Source organism: Heterocephalus glaber, unplaced genomic scaffold (assembly GCF_053883595.1).
Source record: "Heterocephalus glaber isolate CG9 unplaced genomic scaffold, H.glaber_assembly_v1.0 deba00000546, whole genome shotgun sequence".
Lineage (NCBI taxonomy): Eukaryota > Metazoa > Chordata > Mammalia > Rodentia > Bathyergidae > Heterocephalus > Heterocephalus glaber.
In genome coordinates this window covers 38,456,678-38,477,995 of record NW_028258147.1, presented here as the reverse complement: position 1 = coordinate 38,477,995, position 21,318 = coordinate 38,456,678, and the positions used below count along the sequence as shown (strand labels likewise).

The 21,318-nt window shown below is 37.6% G+C and overlaps 2 protein-coding genes and 1 pseudogene across 6 annotated transcripts in view; 2 read left to right on the top strand and 1 right to left on the bottom strand.

Moving 5' to 3' along the window:
* The window catches only part of Rundc3b (RUN domain containing 3B), a 171,363-nt gene that overhangs the window by 16,132 nt on the left and 133,913 nt on the right, over positions 1-21,318 (top strand). The gene's annotated exons all lie outside the window — the stretch shown is intronic.
* Abcb1 (ATP binding cassette subfamily B member 1) overlaps positions 1-21,318 on the bottom strand; it is a 222,447-nt gene that overhangs the window by 170,570 nt on the left and 30,559 nt on the right. The gene's annotated exons all lie outside the window — the stretch shown is intronic.
* LOC147829688 (protein RUFY3 pseudogene) lies at positions 13,382-15,928 on the top strand (annotated as a pseudogene).

Sequence of the window (21,318 nt, the reverse complement as noted above, 5' to 3'; positions counted from 1 at the left end):
CTATTCTGGTTTATCACTGATTTGTCTTAAAACCTGGTACTCAGGACTGTGTAAAATGCTTCACATAAGTGAAATCGTATATTATTCTGAATTTAAGATTATGCTTTGATTTGTTTTGATTCCTGTTTGGTTCACATTGAAATTGAGGCCAAGTAAAATCTCAAGGCTTTAAAAAATTTTAATTACAGCTTGTCTTATCCTGGAAAGAAGAGAAAAAGAAGCAAACCAGTGACAGTAGACAATGTGTATGTGTTGGCAGAATTAAGAAATCTTAGCAATTGGTTAGCGGATGGGGGTGGGGCACTGAAGATAAGAGTGATGCCAATTTTCCATTCTGGATGTGGGCATTGCACAAAGATGCTTGATAGGAGAGGAAAAACATTTTCAGGAAAAGAGAAAACAAGGTTGGTTTTGGGCATTGAGGGAAGACAAGATAGAAGAAAAAAGAGAAAGAAAAAGAGAAGGAAAACAGGGAAATGAAGAGAAGTTAGAAAAGGAGATCAATTTCCCAAAGCAGAGTTGGTTTTAGTCAAAGTTAAATTGATAGCTTTAAAAAACCTCATACTTTCTTATAATTTACGTTGAAAAAGCAGTCTTTTTTTTTTTTTTTTTTTTGGTGCTGGGGACTGAACTCAGGTCCTTGTGCTTGCTAAGCAGGCAGCGGAACCACTGAGCTAAATCCCCGGCCCAAAAAGCAATCTTTTTAAAAAAACTTGTCAATTGTATCATGATTTGTCACTTCTTGCACTGTTATTCATCTATCACTGAGCTACTTAAATTTTTGATTACTCATCAAAAGCTGTAATGTAATTAGTCAACTATAAATACATGTGTTTACATTTATCGAGTGCCTAATATATACTGTCAGAGGTTTTGAGCATACGTTATCAGTAAAATAATCTGTGCCTACACAACTTCTATCATTCTATCAAATGAGGGAATATATGCAATTGAGGAGGAGTTCTGCTTCTGAGAAGAGAAAGTTGACATACTTTTCCCTAATTCTGTCACTAAGTAAATCCAAAAATGTTGGATATTATATATAATACAAATACAAGAGGACTCTGAAAGAGGAGAAAGAAGAAATACTACTAGAGCCCTTAGGAATGGTACAGTGTAGGATCTCTGGATTTTCTTTTTGCCTCAGACATCCCAAACTGGGTTCTGGATGAGACAGGAACCTGTAAACATCAGCAGGCCCAGAAAACAAAGCTCATGAAAGAAGCTGTTCTCCCTAGCCAAAGGATCGGGAAAAGTGCAGCCTGGGAAGGCAGAAAACATTTAGACAGTGTCTCTTCTATCTTAGTCACATACCACAGAAAAACTATGACACCACCCATTCTAGGAAAAGCTACCTGGGGAACTCAGAATTCCATCCATATAAGGCTACAACAAGTGTCCCATAACTACAGTTAGGGTGGAATTACAAGGAACAAAACAGGGATCTGGGATTTCTTCCTTCCTGGCTGATCATGACCCAGGCTCCCATATTGATGGACACCATTTGGAGTAGCATAGGCTTCCATCTCACCTAGAAATAGGTAGTTGCCGTTTCCCTGACAATTGGGTGGTATCATAAGGACCTATTAGAGTTTTATATCATTACCCAACAGTCGGGATCCTGTCCCCATTGCAGTGTCAATGGAAACCACGTGGGAAGTCTGGATTACCATCCAGGAGTAATGAGGAATTTCCCTTGGGTGTCACTGGAGGCCAACTGGGAAACATGGACTTCACGGTCTGCTTGGCTGTTACGAAGTGGTGCCTTCCCTGCCTCCAACCCGTTTTCATGTTGGAGCAGTATTATAAAAAGGCAACTAAAGCAGAAAGTTTAAATAAGATCCCGAATCTCGTGATATAAGCATTTCCAGATTTCACCTGAAAATCATTTGTCATAATAAGAACCAGGAAAGTCTCAGGTATGAACACATTAGAGATGATAGAATAAATGAGGAAAACAATACAGCCACGATTAAAATGCTTCAAAGAGCAATTACAAACATTCTGGTAACAAATGAAACATACAAAACCTCAGCAAAGAAGTAGAGTGATTGTAAAGAAGAATCAGCAGAAAGTTTAATGCTATAAAAATCTAAAATAGCTCAGTAAGTGGGCCCAACAGGAAAATGAACACAGAATCAGTGAGCTGGAAGAGAGTTAGTGAGCTGGAAGACAGAATAAAGAAATTTTCTAATCTGAACAACAGAGAAAAATCAGACTTAAAACCAGTAGAGCCTCAGGGACCTGAGATTATAACAAAAGATGACTTGTCAGAGTTCTTGAAGGAGAGGAAAAAGAAACTCAAAGAAATAATGATGGGAAATTTGACAAAAGAAATACACAGATTCAAGAAACTAGCTAACACCACAGGAAAAAGTCCAAGGAAATCCATGCCTAGACACGTAACTGAACTTGTCAGACTGAAAGACAAGAAAAACTGTTGAGAGTAGCCAGAGAAACCATGGATGGGAAGATGGGAATATAAAGGCCGGCAGCATATCCTAGCCTCTCAGAACCTGGAATTGACACACTGAGAAAACAACAATTTAATGAAGAGAGAAAAAGAGCTTGAGAAAGAGCTGACAGAAAACAATAAATCACAGAGAAATTGGAGAAACGAAGACAATGCAGAGAAAAAGAACAAAGCAGTCTGAAACAGTAACCTTGGCCCCCAGAGAAGGAGTCAGTGAAGTTACAAGGTAAGCTCAGGGTCAGCAGCTCCAGAGAGACTGCAGACTGGCAGCGCTAGCTCCAAGAAGAGCGCGTGGTTATATGCAAATACAGTAACTCCTTTCACATAACAGACTACATTTAGATGAGAAATCCATTGTAGCACCTTCCATATTTGGGAGTGATTAATTTGGAACCATTTTGGGAAGGGATTTATTAAGACTGAGCTACTCCAGGAATCAGAAGTCACAGAACAACTATGCTTCAGGGTTTCTGGCATCACCCTTCCACAATGACTGGTTGGGAGATGGCCACATGAGACCAGGGTGGGGGTAGTTACACAACCCCTGCAACGTTTAAGCAACAGCAAGCTCAGGCTGAGAAGGACACGTTAGTCCTGCTGTCTGTAGTGAGAAGCAAGGCTTGGTTATGTGTGGTTTTTGAGGGAGATTGGGTCTGAAAGAGCTGGCATGAAGTCCAGCAGACTGTTTGACCCCCCCCATCTCATTGTATACTATGAGCACAAGGTTGGTGGTCTGTTTGCTTCCTTCAATGCCAGTGTGATTGGGGATATACCTCAGGTTGGATGATTGCCATTTCCATAGATGTACGACAGAAGGGCTTCTGGAGCAAGGAAAGGCACCTCATAAGCCCAGAGGAACTAAAGGTAGGTGAAGATAGCAGTGACTTGGAGCCCAAAAAGAGGCACAAACACTGAGAGCCACTGGAGTGAATACAGCCCTAAGATAGGCAACACATCATTAATCCTGCCAAGCAGAAGAGGTGGGGCAGGACTTAGCATTCACAAAACAAAAAAGGGGTTTGGAAGCAAATTAGGCCCTAGTTGTGGCTCACTGCCCCTCCCCCACATCCAGTGGAATCCAGTCCTAGAGGCCTGAGAAAGAAGTCAACCCACACAAAGGTAATTTTTGGCCTCATTTTTCTTTATGTTATTTTTTTCCTTTTTCCCTTTCTTTTGCTCTTTGATTTATTTTTTTTATGTTTCCTATTCTCCTTTTTCTTGTCTGCATTTTCTTTTACCTAATTCTATTAAATTATTGTATTCTTTAATTGGATTCTTTATCTCACTTTTTTCTTCTCATCTTCCTTTTCTTTCTCTTTCAAATTTTCTTTCATTTTTTCACTTTCCATAACCCTACCATTTTTATTATTACTAATTTTTTTGGTGCTGGGGATCGAACTTGTGACCTTGGTAGGCAGTGGAACCACTGAGCTAAATCCCCAGCCCATATTATTAGTATTAGCTTTATTAATTTTTAGATATTTACTTGATGCTCTGCCATTCTTGCTCAATTATTTTCTACTGTTAATGGTGGTAAAGTTGCATTTAGTAGACATTTCCTGTATGTCAGTATTAGGTCTGCCTTTCTATACCATTATGTTGGATCTCTTTTCTGCTGTTGAGGATAGTAAAGTTGTAGCTTTTATTGGTTCTTGGGGAATGTCAATATCTAGTTTGTCTTTGACTCTATTATTATTGCTAGTTTCTTTGCTAGTACAGTGGTCACAGAGTTGTTGTTTTGAATAGGTTTCTGCTGTATACCAATGTCAGGTTTGTCTTTGTGCTGTCAACATGACTGTGGTTTGTTTTCCCCTCTCTGTGTGGTGCTGGGAATCAAGCCCCCAGAAGAAGGTGGACACTAAGACTCTGAAATATGCTGAGGTGGAAGAGGGGCATAAATACAAAGCGATAACCAAACACAGGACGTAAAGAAAGACTAACCAAAGAGATGTGCACAGTAGTGATGGTTTTTCTTCCCCAAGTGATCTTCAATAGAAATATGAGAAAGCAAGAAAACAGAATGCCTCCAAAAACCCTTTACTCCCCTAAAGTCGATCTCATGAACACTGAAGTAGTGTGCGCAAAGAACTTAGAAACAAAATGGCCAAAAAGTTTGAAAACATTAAAGAAATGCATCAGCAAATTCATAAGATGTTTAGGAAGCTCAAAGAGGTTTTTATGAAACAGATAAAGGATTTTACTAATAAAATGTTTGATGAGTGTAAAGAAAAATCAAGCAATAATTTAATCAAGTTAAGAGTGTAAAAGACAGTGGTGCCTCAGTTCAGAAACTTAATTTGTTCCATGATTCTGGAAAAGACGGCCGTGTTCCTTAATAAACCTACATGCTAAAATCCTCAGCAATATACTAGCAAGAAGAATGCAACAAATCATGAAAAAGATAATAACATCATCCCCAGGATGGGATGGATGGCTGGGGATGCAAGGATGGTTCAACATATGTAAATCAGTAAATGTAATATATCACATAGATAGAAACAAGGACAAAAATTACATGATCAGATGACACAGAAAAAGCCTTTGACAAAATATAACATCCATTCATGATAAAAACTCTGGAGAAAATAAATAAAAAAGGGTTATATCTCAAACTGGTAAAAGCTGTCTATGACAAATTCCCTGCCAACATCACATTAAATAGGGAAGCATTTTTTTCAAATCTCAGTAACAAGGCAATCTACTCTCAGCACACCTGTTCAATATAGTAATCAAAACTTTAGTCAGAGCAATCAGGCAAGAGAAAGAAAAGGGATATGAAAAGAAGTAAAACTATCCTTATTTGCAAGTGGCACAAAGAAGACCCCAAAAATTCCACGTAAAGACTCCTAGAACTAGTCATTAAAGTAGCAGGATAAAAAATAAGCAGACAAAAACAATAGCATTCTTGTACACCAGTAGTGCCAAGAAAGAATTAGGAAAACAACCCCATTCACAATGGATTAAAAAAATTAAATACTTAAGAATAGATCTAATCAAGAAAATGAAAGACCTTTATAATGAAAAGTACAGTACTCTGAAAAGAGAGTTTGAGAAGGACATCAAAAAAATCCCTTAGAGGCAGAACCAGTGTTGTCAAAATGCCCATATACGTACTTAGATTTAATGCAGTGCCAATAAAAATACCTTCAGTATTGTTCACATTGCTAGAAAAAACAATAGCTAGAAAAAAAGTCCGAAAATTTATGTGGAACAAGGAGGGACCTAGAATACCAAAAGAGATCCTGGGCAACAAGAACAGAGAGGAGTTATTACAATCAAGAATTTCATGTTAAATTACAAGGCTATTGTGAATCAGTTGGGGTATTTTCACTGATAACATACTGCAGGTGTCCATGCATTATGACTATATGTATCTTCCAAGATGGAGCCACTTTAAAAGTGCGTTTTGTCTTGTATCTAAAGTGGATAGAAGCATATGTTTACACTGCAAGATTTTTACTTGCTAGAGGATGTTTTAAAATAGTAGTTCAGCCTCTGATTATTTATAGATTTCATAAACTTTGGAATCAATTTCTCTTTAAGATGGCTCAGATTTTTCAAGTCTTGTGCACATAAAACAGTTGAATTTCATCGTGCCATTTTTCTTGTATCTAAGTTTTGTGTTGAAGGTTCGTATGTTAACTGCATCTTGTTCAGGCACTGCAGTCTAATTTTTGCAACTGTGTGGTATTCACTAAAAGTAAGAATAACAAAGCAAATTAAGGTCATAAACTTTGGTGAAACCTTTTGTGAATTGTTCCCCATTCAGTTTAATTTCTTCCAAACTCTATGTACTTAACTGATCTTTAAACTTTTGCAAACATTCAGATTAAAATTGGGTCTCAACTGTGATGATTCCTACTTCCTCTCATGTTTTAAGTGCAAACTAACATTTAAGTGAACACAAATATTTAGATCAATTTTTTTTGTGCCAGGGATCGAACTCGGGACCTTGCACTTGTGAGGCAGGTGGTGGAACCACTGAGCTAAATCCCTGTCTGGCATTAGTATTTAGTGGTGCAGACATATGTGTGCATTTGCTTGATTCAATTTTTAATTTGAATTGTATTGTTTCATTGATAAAGGAAACTATATCATTGCACTTTTAAGTTTTCAAAACACTGTTTAAAAATTGCACTGTTTTTAAAATTTTATTTATTTATTTTAATTATCATTATTAGTTTCTTGTTTTTGGGGGGTTTTTTTGGTACTGGGGATCAAACTTGGGTCTTTGCGCTTGTGCAGGAGGCAGTGAAACCACTGAGCTAAATCCCCGGCCCTGTTTATTTTTTTTTAATTCAGTTAAAAAAAACTAAAACCTTCTTTCAAAGGAGGCATCTAAACATGTTCCTAATTTTGTATATGGGCTTGGGTTTTGTAGCCAATGAAAAAAGCTCCTATCAAATATGATTTTATAAAAAAGCTATTGTAAAAACAGCATGCATATTGAGGCCATACTCTTAAGTGAAATAAGTAGGACACACATGTGTAAATACCGAATAGTTTCTCTAGTGTGAGAAATTGAAAGTGTAAATAAGGATGAAAATGATTAAAATGAATAATTGATAATTTGAAATAAAAGGTCCAAGGGTTTAGGGATGGTGGAAGGGAAAGGGGAAAGGGAAGAAGGGAAAGGAAAAATTATGAGAAAAAAAAAAAAGGAATCAAACTCTGTGTGAATAGGGAAGGGTGCCCAGGTAATGGGAGAAGAAATAAAAACTAAGATGCATCATGTTCTGGTACAAACACCCAATGATAATGTAAAAGTATTTTATACCTAAAATGTACCAACAAATATATATATTAAAAAAAACCAGCTTGGTTCTGGTACAGCAACAGTTATGTGGCTCAATGGAACATAACAGAGGATGCAGAAACAATCTCAGGCACATTCAGCCATCTGCTCTTTGACATAGAGTCGAACAACATATGCTGGAGAAAAGATAGCCTTTTTAACAAATGGTGCTGGGAAAATGCAGATGAATGTGAAAGAATGAATCTAGATCCATGCCTTTCACTCTGTACTAAAAGTAAATCATCATGGATCAAAGACAGATATAAAAACAGAAACACTGAGTCTACTGGAAGATAAAATAGAACTTTTGAGGGATAGGCATAGGCAAGGACTTGCTGAATAGAGCCCCAGTTGGATATGACATAACACCAGCAATCAAATGGAAATATTTCAAATATTTCAAAAGCTTCTGCACAGTAAAGGAAACAACCTAAGCATGAAGAGACAACCTGCAGAATGGGAAAGTATTTTTTGCCAGTTACTCCTTGGCCACAGGACTAATATCTTGAATATAAAAAGAACTCAAAATATTGGACTCCTCAAAATAAAAAGATCTAGTCAAAAAATTGGCAATTGAAATGAATAGTCAGTTCTTAAAAGTACAAATGGCTAATACATGTATAAAAAAATGTTCAGCGTCTTTGACCTTGAGAAAAATGTAATTCAGAACAATAAAACTCTTAAGACCTGAAACTAAAACCACTAGATGAAAACATAGGGAGAAAGTTCCTTGACATTCACCTCAGCAATGACTTTGTTAGATTTGACACTAAAAGTGCATAAAACAAAACAAATACAGTACAAGTTGAACTTCATAAAGTTAAGTTTCCACACAGCAAAGAAAATGGTCAATAAACCGAAAAGGGAACCTAAGGTTAGAAAGAAAATATTTACAAACCATATATCAAATAAGAGGATAATATCCTAGGGCAGTGATGGCAAACCTTTCAGAGACCAGGTGCCCAAACTGCAACCCCAAACCCAATTATTTATTGCAGAGTGCAAACACTGCCCCTACATCCACTGTTATCCGAAACACTGGGCCGACTTGGCCCACATACCGATAGACAGAGGGCTCTGTGTGACTGCTGTGGCACGTTTGCCTTAGGTTTGTTACCTCTGTGCTAGGATACACTACTTAATACAAAACCAACCAACTAACCAACAGAACCCTAATTTAAAAATGGGCAAAGGACCTGAATAGATATTTTCCCAAAGGAGGCATGCAGATGTCTATCAAGTATATGAAAAAGTGCTCAGGAACAGTAATCATGAACAGTAAACAGGAAATGCAAATAAAGAACACAATGAGGTATCATTTCCTGTTTATCACCTAGAGGTAAGCAAGAAGTCAAAAGATAACACATATTCGTGAGGATGTGGAGGAAAGGGAACCCTTGTACAATGTTTGGGTAATGTAAATTAGTATAACCATTATGGAAAACATGGAGGTTTCTCAAGCAGTTAAGAATAGAACTGCAGCACGAACTAGCAATTCCTAATCTGAGTATATAGCTAAATATTTCAGAGATATTTGCGCTTCCATGTTTATTGTGTCATTGTTCACAGTAGTTGAGACATGAATACCATTTAAATATCTATTGGCAATGGATGGAAAAAGAAACTATGGTACATGTACACATGGAACACTCTTCTTCAACACACCAGGAAAACCTGCCATTTGCAATAACTTGGGTGAACCTGGAGGAAGACCTAAGTGAAGTAAGCCAGATACAGAAAGACAAATACTACACAATTTCATTTATATGTGTAATTTATATATATTTTTAAAAAGTTAAACTCCTAGTAACAGAGTAAAATGTTGATTACCTGCAGCTGTGTGGTAAGAAAAAAGGATAGTTACTGGTCAAAGGTACAGACCTGTTGTAATAAGAGTGATAGTTAAAGGATACAAAGTAAAGGGACCTACATAATTATATATTTTACTTGAAATGGTAGAAAACTTAAAGTAGACTGCTAAGAGGCATTTTATTGTAATCCTTAAAGCAGTAAATACAAAAATACTAAGAAATTTATCCCAAAGGCCAATAAATTAAAATTGATTGCTAAAAACACTGAAATTATCCAGTAAAGGCAGGAAAATAAAAGTGGTGTAGAGAAAACAAAACGTTAATCCAACCATTTTAATAATTGTATGAAATATATGCTTTAAACACACCAATTAAAAGATGATTTGGTTAGGTTAGAAAATGACAGTATACAAAGAAAATCACTTTATACTGATAAAGATAAACTTAAAGGGTAGAAAAATATATTCTATACAGCAGCTAATTGAAAGAAAGTTTGAATGGGTGATATTAAAAATGGCAGAACTGTGAAAATTGATGAGGACAAACGTGCGCACTTAATACATATAAAAAGCAGATCAATTTGTCAGGAAAAGAACAAATCTTAAATATGTATGCAGCTACAACAGAACTTCAGAAGGTAAAAGCTGATAGAACTGGCTTAGAGGAGACTTAGAAAAATCCACAATTGCACTTGACAAATTCAACACTTTTTTTGTAATAATCATTATAGTGAAGTAGTCAGAAAATCAGTAATGTAAAATATCCGAACAACATTAGGAACCAGCTGACCTAACTGACATTTATAAAATATTTAGCAGAATGTATATTTTGTTCAAAGAAAAATGGAACATTCAGGATTATAGATCTTACTCTGGATCATTAACAAACCTTAACAAATTTGAAAGAATTGAAATTATTCCAAGTATATTCTTTGGCCATAACAAATAATATCAAGAACAGATAGATATCTGAAAAATTATCAAATATTTGGAAATTTAGAAAAACATACTTGTTAAAGAATCTCCTGACCAAAGAGAAATTCTCAAGGAAAGCTATAAAGTATTTAGAAATAAATGAAAAATTAAAATGCATTATATAAAAATTTACAGAATGCAGTTAAAGCAATGCTTAGGTGAAATTTAAAGCATTAAAGGTTTACTTAGGCAAAAGCTGAAGAAAGAGCAAATTAAAACCAAAGAAAAGAATAAAAGAAATAATAAATACAAAATCAGAAACCAATGGAATTTAAAACACAAAAACAATAAATATGATCAGTGATATGAAAGGCTGATTACTTAAAAATATCAGTAAATTTATAAACATCTAGTTATACTGACCAAGAAGGAAGATTGCAAATGACAAATTTCAGAAATGAAAGAGGCATATTACCACAGGTCCTCCATTTACAGAAAAATATGTGAATACTTTTTAACAATTCTTATAAAGTTGACAATAAAGATGAATTGGACTTTTTTTTTTTTTTTTTGGTATGGGGATCGAATTCCGGACCTTGCGCTTGCGAGGCAAGCGGTGGCACCACTGAGCTAAATCCCCGGCCCGGGACCAATTTTTTGAAAAATAAATTGTCATAAAACTTATGAAGAAATAATATGAATAGCCCTATATCTACCAAGGAAGCTGAATTAGTATCTTAAAACCTTTGAGCAAACTCTAGCCATAAGTATTTTTACTGTTGGTAGCAGCAAACCATTAAATAGAATGGTAAACCTAATCAGTCCTATCCAGGAAATGTTATAAGTACAGGAAACTACTTATCAGTACCCCTTGGAGATACTAGAATCCTTAATACAATATTAACAAATTAAAGTCTAAAATGCAAGAATGTTTCAGTATTTGAAAGTCAACTGATATATTTTATGAAAATATTTTTTAAAAAATCCCACAGGATCATGTTGATACATGAAAAAGCATGTGATAAAATTCAACATTCATTAAAGACTTTATACACTGTCACACTTCTTTTTCCCCCAACCCTTACACACATACATGCTTTTACATGAAACAGTCTTGAAAGGCAGAAAGAGGACATTAACAAATTATGTTGTATAATCATCTCATCATGTCATAACGAAAGTATACTGAACGTGATATACCACAGAGGGGTAAATCATCCATTCTTTCAATCAGGGAAGGCCTCACATAGAAAAGAGACATAGAAGTGCTTCAAATGAAATTACAGTTTAATTTTTGAAAATGTCATCTGTGACTTTATGGATTAGTAGGCCAAATAGTTTAAGAAAACAAATTTGGCAATACTAGGGTCAGAAACAACCTTGTAAAATTCATCTAAGTCATATGTGGGTGGGATACATTAGTAAATTTTGTAAGGTTATATAGAAAATTATTAAAATGAAAAAGTTTCTGGAGAACTAAAGACTGTAAAAGAAAAAATCATCGAGGCTAACAAGTTATGATGTCATTTCCAATGACTTCATCTAATTGTACTTAGTAATTCTTGGCTTGTTGACCCATATCAGTTTAGATTTTGCATTTATCCTGAACATTTTTTTCCATTTATACTTGTTACAGCTAATTTTTTTTAATCCGTAAATTACCACACTCTATAGTATCTACCTCTTGTTTTCCTGACATCCCAACATAATGCATCATTGCATGGCTGTTGCCTGCTTAAGGGGCATATATGTCCCAGTGTCTGAATGCTTAACTCCTTACCTGTTTCAAAACTACTCAATGAGAACTAAACCTTCAATAATATTTTAAATTACAAATTGCCTCCCATTTTCTCCTCCTAGAAGTCCCCTGACTTCTTTTTCTCTGGCATTACTATTTTTTTGTCTTAACTTCTAACATATTATGTGTTTTACTAATTATTTATTGTCTTTCTTTTTGTAAGCCTCCCCAAGCATAAGATTTTTAATCTCTTTATTTATTGATATTTCCCAAATCTCTACTAGAGTGTCAGATATGATAGGCACTTAGTGAAATTGTTAGAAAACTAAATGTTTGATGCAGGATAATAATTTGTGGGGGGTTTTGTTTTTGTTTTCTTTTTTGCTAATATTCCTTGAACTCAGGTTTTTTAACAGGAGTTAGAACTCCTTTGACTTAATATTTTAGAATTTTTGTAATCCAGTTTAACTGTTATACTTAAGCATTGCTCAGGAACTCTGGCTTAAACCTCAAAGCTCTTCCTGACTTAGATGGTAGCCACCTCCCCATAAGGCCATCTTTTGAAGTTTATTATAAACAATTTGAAACAATGGGTAAAAATAAACCTGTACATTTGGCTTTTGAGTTTTCTTTGTTCATTTTTAAAGGCTTTCCAACTTTTCTTGGTTTGCACACAAAATGAGACTTGAATTTTTTCTGTAGTAACATAGGAACACAAGTCATCCAATGAAAACTAATATACTCGGCCAAAACATGCTATCAGAGATAAGAAAATGGCTCTGAGGTTGCCAAAATTTGGCTTTTGACAGTAAAGAAGGGCACTCTGAGAAATACCATTTTAAGTTATGTACTTGAAAATTTAAGGAAGCTCCCCCAAATTTTGTATCAGAAAAATCCCAATATTCAAGTAAATTGAAGCATCCAGGGTTATATGTACCATGGTAAGTTTGAGTCTTAAGTTTGTGATTCTGAAGTTTGGTAAGTTTTTGTCTTAATTGCACAAATTAACCTCTGTATGAATGTTTTATAGTAAAGGTAAGGTTCAGGAGTAAATAGGTAACAGATTCTAAACACAGAAAGTCCTAGGCCCTAGTGAGCTGCTAGTGGGGGTGGGAGCAGGGGCTGGGTGAGAGATAATCAGTAGAGCCCAGGCCCTACAGTGTGAACCCCAACCCATACTGGGCCTACTGGCCCCTAGTGCTGGTCCCGGGTGCAAGACCGGAGGCCAGCAAGGCTGAGCCCCAGCCTTCTGTGCTGGGAGTTGCAGCAGGGAGCTGCCAGGGTGCAGACCTGGAGGTTGAGCCTGCGGGCATTAGGAGCCCTGCTCGCTGCTGCCCGCCCCCTTCTTCCTGCTCCAGGGTAAGGAGGCGACAGCTCTTTTGCCCATCCCTGGCCTCCCCCAGGCTCCACACTTCCCTCCTGCTGCTGAGCCACCTAGGCAACAGGCAGTGGGGAGCAGCAAGCACCACTCTTGGGAGGATTTGACACATATGCAAAAGATCCTAATTACCTCATTGTGAACACACTTAGGAACATGATGAACATGGCCAAGCTGAGTACCAAGAGCTTAGTTGAATCAGCTCTGAACCTGGGGAGGGCTCCAGACTATGTGCCCCTCCAATAATTCTACCTGCTGATGGGACACTGAACATGGCTAGAAAGCCAAGAAAACTTCTTGGACAAAATCGTTCTGGGGGCCTCGAATGGGTAGAAAAACCTATACCAGAAGCTGCGGAGATAACAGAAAGTGTTAAAGATCTCCCAGGGCTGAAGACACCAGTAGGCAGAGGAAGAGTTTGGTGTTAATTCAAAAGAATCAACAGACAGTTGGATAAAGAAAATATGGTATTTGTATACTGTATAATGGAATACTACTTGGCTATAAAGGACAAATTTGAGACATTTGTAGGAAAATGGATGCACCTGGAAAATATAATGTTGAGTGAAATAAATCAGACACACAAACTTGAGTACCATTTGGTATCTCGCTGAATAAAGCAAAGTACAAGCTAAGAGAAATAAAGGAGGGATCGAATGAGCAAAAGGGATGGATCTCTGGCAGATGGGAGGAGGTTCAAGGGTGAGGGGGAGGGACAGGGAAGTAGGTAGAATGAAGATATGCCATATATGAGGTCCTGATAACCTCAGTGAGCATGGACGTTATGTGCCATAAACATGAACTAAGATTAATAATAACAAGAATAAAAAGGGGGAAAGAACTAGAGGGAAGGGTAGGGAAGGAGATTTTAAAAAGAAACAAGCTGGGCCAGGGGCGTAGCTGGGTGATACAGCGCCCGCCTGCAAACGTGAGGCCCTGAGTTCGATTCCTGTTACCAAAAAAAAGCTGTGTTATGTATATGTACTAACTCGGCAAGATGATTGTAGAATGCATATATTGCAAGCATGTACTAATAAAAGTTTTTAAAACAACAAAAACAAAAACTTTCAGCCGCTGCTTGCCTCGCAAGCGCAAAGACCCTAGTTGGATCCCTGGTACCAAAAAAAAAAAACAAAAACTTTAAGAATATCTGAAAGCTTTGATCAATAAAAAGGAGCTCAGTGAATTCTGTGAATGTATGAATGTCATTGATGCTAATTTCTGTAGAAAGGAGATTTGGATTCTCAGGTTGGAAATAGAGACTTTTCCATTTACTTTAAGGATGGGAACATCAGTTAACAATAGTTAAAAGGGATGGTCAGATTACTGCAATTCTGGACCAGAATTATGTAGAACTCAATAGACATCTGACTGCTGTTGTAAATAACCTTCAGGCAAAAGTAAATGCATTAGAAAAGCCCAACACTAAACTGACAGAGGAGCTTGCACTCAAAAACTACAGGATTATTACCTTGCAAGAAGAAATGGAATCTAATTGGAAGGTTCCTAAGCAAGACAGAACTGGAAGAGCAAGTGGTAACTGAACCAATAAAGCATTTGAAGGAGGAGACACAATCGTGATTGGATGTTGAAAAAGAACTGGAGATCCAGATCAGCAAGAGACACCGTGAGACACTTGGCTAGGAGTGAATGGTTAAGCTGCAGGACAAAACTGCATAGCTTTTATGAGGAATGAATGATTAACTCCAGGACAAACGTGCACAAATAATTAAACTGGGGCAAAAAGCACAGGCTTTGTGAGGAATGAATGGTTAAACTACGGGGCAAAAGCACACAGGCTGTTTGAGGATCAAATGGTTAAGCAACAAGAAGTTCAGTGAAGTATGTTGTATCTGGCCATTATTGGCCTTCCCCCTTCCCCAAGAAAAACTGCTTAGCCTTGAGATGGCTTCTTGCCCAAACTGTTTTTCACCTGCTTTTCTTTTTTTTTTTTTTTACACTCATGTTTTAAAAACCAGACAGTTCATGGCTTCAGGGCTTTTTCTCCTGAGAGTCTCCCTGATGGTGGGGTGCTCTCTGGTAAGGAATAGCCCTCTGGGCCTCTCAGTGACTGAACTAAGTCTCCTCTCCTAGTATCTTTTTCATCTGCTTTGCCACCTATGGTCAGTTACTACAAGACAGAGATAGAATTGGCTAAGAAGATGCTGGATGGAGAAGGCTGTCTGTGAGAAGCAGGAGGCCCTGGTGTCTCTGATGCAGCATCTAGATGATCTCAGGGCCCTCAAACATGGACTTGCCTTTAAGCCACAGAGTTCAGACTTAGGAGTAGAACAGAAAGGTGAACTAACCACTCACTTGAAAAAAGAACACTAATCAGATGGCCATTGCCATTAAACAACTGGAGCAAAGACTGTCAGGCAGAGTGAGCCCACCAGTCTGCTACAGTGGACAACTGGTTCTTCTAATAGGACTCCAAGGACAAGATCAGCAGTCTGCTGCTGAAAGTGGAAGAACAAACTAGGCAGCAAAACCAGCTTGAGTTAGAACTAAACAGGAAAAAGAAAGAAGGTTACAAAACAATCAGCAGCAAGCCAGGAAAGGTTCCCTGAGGCCAGAACCCAAGGCAAATGGGAAACACAAAGCTCCTGGAAGAAAACCACAGGCTACAGTCTCGCTCTAAACATGAACAGTATCAGTTGCTGCTCTGTGAAAAGCCACAGGTGTATCAGCTGTGCCAGGAAGATGGCAGCCTGACAAAGAAAAACAAGAACTGTTGAGGAACCTTCTGTGATGGCTGTTGAACAAGTGAACTGTCTCTTCAAGCCTGGGCGAGTTTGGAATCTGTCACAAACAGCTGATGAATCAATATTTCAACAGCCCCTCATAAGACTGGAGGCCAAGACCTGGACCAGAACATCAGGACCTGGTGTCAGGTCCCCCTAAAGCCCAGACCTTAGAATCAACTGGAGAGCTGATAGGAATGATGTAAGTAAATCATGTCCAGACAGAAAAGGCAGCTTTGGGGTTGCTGGAAATTCTGCTCATTTCCCCTGATGCCTATATAAATGAAAGGTACTTGTTCAGCCTTTCTTCTCTGTATCACAGCAAACCCACCTGAAGGGTTTATTTTAAGACATATCTTGGAAAGGCTATTTCTTTTTAGGAATAACGGAAATACTGAGATTGATGCAATATGAGAACGTCCAAGCAGATATGAATAAAAAGAAAAGGGCTGGAGATTTAGCTTAGTGGTAGAGCACTTGTGTAGCATGTAGAACACCCTGGGTATCGTCCCCCAGCATGGAGGCGCGGGGATTAAAAAAAAAAGGGATCATGTCCCTCTAGTGCATTTGGATGAGGGAAAGGTAAAAAGTGAGATCAAAATCACAGATGTTGTCCATTTTACCAGGTGCTGGTAGACATAAATGTTGTTTCCTTTTCACTCCTACAGATTGAGAAACTGTGAACCTAGTCTCAGGGAAAAGACAATAATATACACCTGCATGTATTGAAAATACTGTAGAATGATTGGAAAATATTGTAGTATAATTTCACGACCGACCAGAATTTTCCAGTCTTGGCCAGCAAGTGTTTTCATTAGAACAAAAAAGAACAGCTGTTGTTTTTCTACTCCATGGCTTCAAAAGCAAGAATCAGAATCCCCTACTACAAAGCAAATGATCAAGATCTCTTCCCCAGTTTCTCCAAGTCATGGAAATTTGTAAGGAGTTTTAAACAGGGAATTTATCTTGTACAAATAGGAAGTGTTGGTTAAATCAAAGCTGTTCGGTATAGAGTAAACAAGTTTAATTTGTTGATGGCTCAGAAGAGTTGGCTAATTATTAACTTGCCTCTTAAATAAGCAATTCCTTATACTAAACCAAGAATCAGCTGGTAAACAGGATTTTTGGAAAGAACAATGCTCATAACATCTTTTATTGAGAAATTCTGTGGGAAAAGAAGAGTACATTCATCAAGGGAGCTAAAGAAATGGTATATGCTATTTTGATTTTGTTGTAAGTGTCTAGATTGAATTCTTGGATATCTGTATCCTGGACCATGTTATTCAGTAAAAGTTGTCTCCTAAAATGGTTTAAACCCTTACAAAGAACCTAATTATTCCATGAGACTGACCTGTTACTTGATGACGCTAAATTTTAAAAGTATTAAGGGAAAATTTTTAAATTGTGGCCCAAAATTAGAAAAAAAAGATGAGTGTGGAGCATCACATAGTGCTAAAAAATAAAGAAATGATTTTAAAAGGGTGACAACGTGGTAAGAAAAACTGAAGAGCGAAGATCCTGAAATGAAAGAGCTGCCACTGACCAACAAAATCTTAGAATAAAAAACAAAATAAACTTTTTCAATTAAAACTGATGACAGGAAATAAATATCAATAGATATTAATAGAAATAAATAAGTAATTGAGGGAAATGGTTCTTCCTTATGAAAAAAATTTCTGTCAATAAATAAGGAAAATAACCATTAACAATAGTAATAATGTACTTCAGTAACAATAATAATCCACCACTGGCTAAGAAGATCTACTTGAGAATGCTAAAATTAATGTGAAGGAACAGAAAATATTTGCATATCTCAAAATATCTTTAGATAGTAAATTATAAAAAATTCATTAATTACAAAGGTAAAAATATTACCTTCATGATAGAAAAACTTAGCAAGAAAGACTGAGAACCTATCATAGGTTAAAGGCTGAAGAGACAGGACCACTAAGTACCATATGGATACCAGTCTACATCCTAGAATATAAAAATACCAGTAAAAAACACTCATAAAAATGAATGAAATTGGTAGTTTAGTGAAACGTCTTGTATCATTGTTAAATGCTTACTTTTGATATGCTAGAGTATGCACAGTGTTAACATGAATAAAATAAAAAAATTTTAAAATTACCATATAACAACAATATCAATTCTGTGTATTATTTACCTGAGTAAAATGAGAAATTTATAGTCACACAAATAAATGTACCCAAATACTTATAGGGTCTTTACTGATAATTATTCAAATTGTAAACAACTCAAATGACTCAACTGAGAAGTGGATAGCAAATTTGTATATGAATAAAATGAACTACACAGTAATGAAAAGAAAGTATCTGTTGATACATGCAACAATAGAAATGAATAAATAGAATGAATCAATTATGCCAAATAAAAGAAACCAGACTAAGGAGTGGAGCAACATGTTGTCTGGGTAAGATTCTCCAGCACCCATTCCCCACAGACACACCAAGTTGAACAGCCATTCACACGCCACACTACCAGGACAAGAGCTAAGGAAATCAGGGGATTTTTTTTTTTCTGTTTCTTTTTTCTTTTTTGGTACCAGGGATCGAACTCAGGACCTTGTGCTTCTGAGGCAGGCACAGTGCTGCTGAGCTACATCCCTGGCCCAGGAAATCAAGTTTTGAAGGAGTGAACCAACTACCTGTTGATATTCTTGAAGTCACAACTGAACAGAAAAACAAAGAAGAACTTTCAGTAGGGAATAAGAGAGCAAGTGGAACAAATAAATCAAACAAAAATTATCTATCTCTTACAGAATGGTTTCAAAATAGTTTCAAATATATGTTCTAATGTCATATTATCACTTAAAAATGCCACAGGCTCATATGTTAAATGATTGGTCAGCTTGTGGTGCTCTTAGAGGGTGGTGGAGAGTCTTCCAGTCACTGGGGCATGCTCTTGATAGGAATACTGGGTCTATAACCCTTCCTCTTCCTCTCTTTTGCATCCTGGCCATGAGGTGGTTTTGCCACATGCTGCTGTCATTAATGTGCTGCCTTACGACGGGTTGCAAAGCAATGGGGTCAACAAATCATGAACTGAAACTTCCAAAGCTATGAGTCAAAATCAACCTTTTTCTCTTTATAAAGCTGGTTATCTTAGGCATCTATCACAGTAACAGAAAGTTCACACAGGAAATTGGTACCAAGAAGTGTGGGGTAGTAGCATTGCTGTGACTACCTGATGATGTGAAAAGGCCTTTAGAACTGGTTTGTAGGAAGAGACTGGAAAGGTTTGGAGAAGCAGGCTAGAGAAAGCTTAGATTGCTATAAGCATTAAAGTACATTCTGGAGAGGGCTCAGAAGACTAGAATGTTAGTAGAAATATGGACAGTAAAGGTTCTGCTGACAGTGTTTCCATTGGAAGTGAGGATTCTGTTGGAAAGTGGACTAGGGGACTTTATCAAACTGTGGCACAGAATTCTGAGAATTTGAGAGAATTTCTTACAATTTGAGAGGTTAAACTTGAGGTGATGGATTAGTTTACATGGGGGAAGAAGTTTCAAGAGAGAAAATCAGGCAGTGGCATGAGTATTTCTGGCTGACTTTAGCCAAATTTACAGTGAGAATCAGGAGCAAAAGGATCAGAATACAAAGATTTTTAAAAATTTGCAACTTGGCCAAAAAAGGAGCACACTTAAGGTTTCAGCCAGGGAGAGTGCACTAACAAGCCTAGTGCTTTAAGCCAGGACAGTAGGAAAGGTGCCTTGAGGACATCCAGGAGAAGTAGGCCAGAGAAAGCATAGAATGTTCTAAGTGGAGTTTATTGGGTAATTCTGATGAGGAATCAGAAAGCTAGGATGCTGACAGGAATGAGAAAAGGTTACATAAGTATGGTTTCAGATGGAAGTGAGGATCCTATTGGAAACTGGACTAAAGGACAAGACTAGTCTACTAGAACTGACTAGCATCAAGATCCCACCCATTGCAGAGTTAAAGGAATAAAATTACAAATTTGCTTCAAAGACTGACTTTTTTTTTTTTTTTTTGGTACCGGGGATCGAACTCGGGTACTTAAAGACTTTCTTTTATTTGAGAAGAGAGCCCTGGAACCCTCTGCTTGTCCAGTAACAACAGCAGGGGAGGCACTGAGAGGCCCCTTTGGCCATGGTTCCAGCCCAAGTACAGCTTGTATCAGTGGCAGACTTTGGTGTCAAGAACACAGTGCTACTCTTGCAGGCATGCAGAAGGCAGGAGTTAAGGGGTCCATTCATGGAGATTTTGAGGACTTCAAAGGAAACCCTGGGAAGACAGCATGTGCCAAGACGAGAGTCCCGGCACACAGCCTCTGACAGGGTGATACACAAAGCTTTGAGTGAAGCTGAAGCAGCAATGGAGACCCCAGGAATCAAGAGATGCCAGGGACATGGAATACCTGCCAAGGGATGCCATAGGCAACATGTACAGCCAGCACAAGAGAGTGACCCTGAGGCCTACAAACAGCAAAGCCACAAGGATGAGGCTTCCATTATCCCACCCATGTGCACTGGATCCCACGACATCCGTGGGAGTCCACAGCATACCACAGTACATCCCTGTAGAGTAGAATTATCTTCTGAGCCTTGGCCACAGTAGTTCCATCTGGAAGTGGGCTCCTGCTTAGCTGTCCAGAGGGCTCCTGCCTGGTGCTGAGGCTGTGTGCCAGACTGCAGCATAATGGGCTCATCTGTCATTGCAGCTGGAAAGTGATTACTGAGACCAGTGATCTTTCCTGATAAGGGTGGTCTAAGAGCAGGGTATGAACAGCTTTTCCCAAGGACCCTTCTTGCTTTTGATCCTGTTGTTACTGTTCTAATTAGTGCCCTATAAAACCAGAGGCCTAGCACAGAGGGGTTGGCAACTCTGGTCGTGCTGCGGCCTACAAGTCATCCACTGTTGTGTAAGGAAGCTCTAATAAAGTCATTTGCTTGCCAAGCTGGACTTGTCTGATTGTTCTTTGGTCTGTCCTCTCACCACCCCACCCCCCACCATTTCGGCTCAGAGACAGATGTTTCTTTATGGCCCTCTGGAAAATTCACACCACAGTCTCAAATGCCAGAAAGAGAGACTCAAGATACCATATTTGCTTTGCTATATCACAGTGGCTGCTTTTTTGTGAGTTGTCCTTTGGTAGGTTACATCCCTTCTTACTTGGCATTCTAAATTTTAAAGAAATACCACATCTCAAATGACTGACATGTTAATATTTACTAATAACATTTCTTTAACATTTGCAAAACATCTTGAAGTAACAATGTGTAATTCCTGGAATTACAGTAGTAATTTATTATTTCAGTAGTATGCATTAACTAACACAATGCATGTAAACTACTATGGGGGTTAGATTGCAGGAAAGGAGTATGTCTCTTTAAAGAAAATACAGGAACTAGCAATGGCAAATGGCAGTTTACAAATAACAGTTTTGAAATGATAGTTTACAAATGACTTCATCTAGGAGTC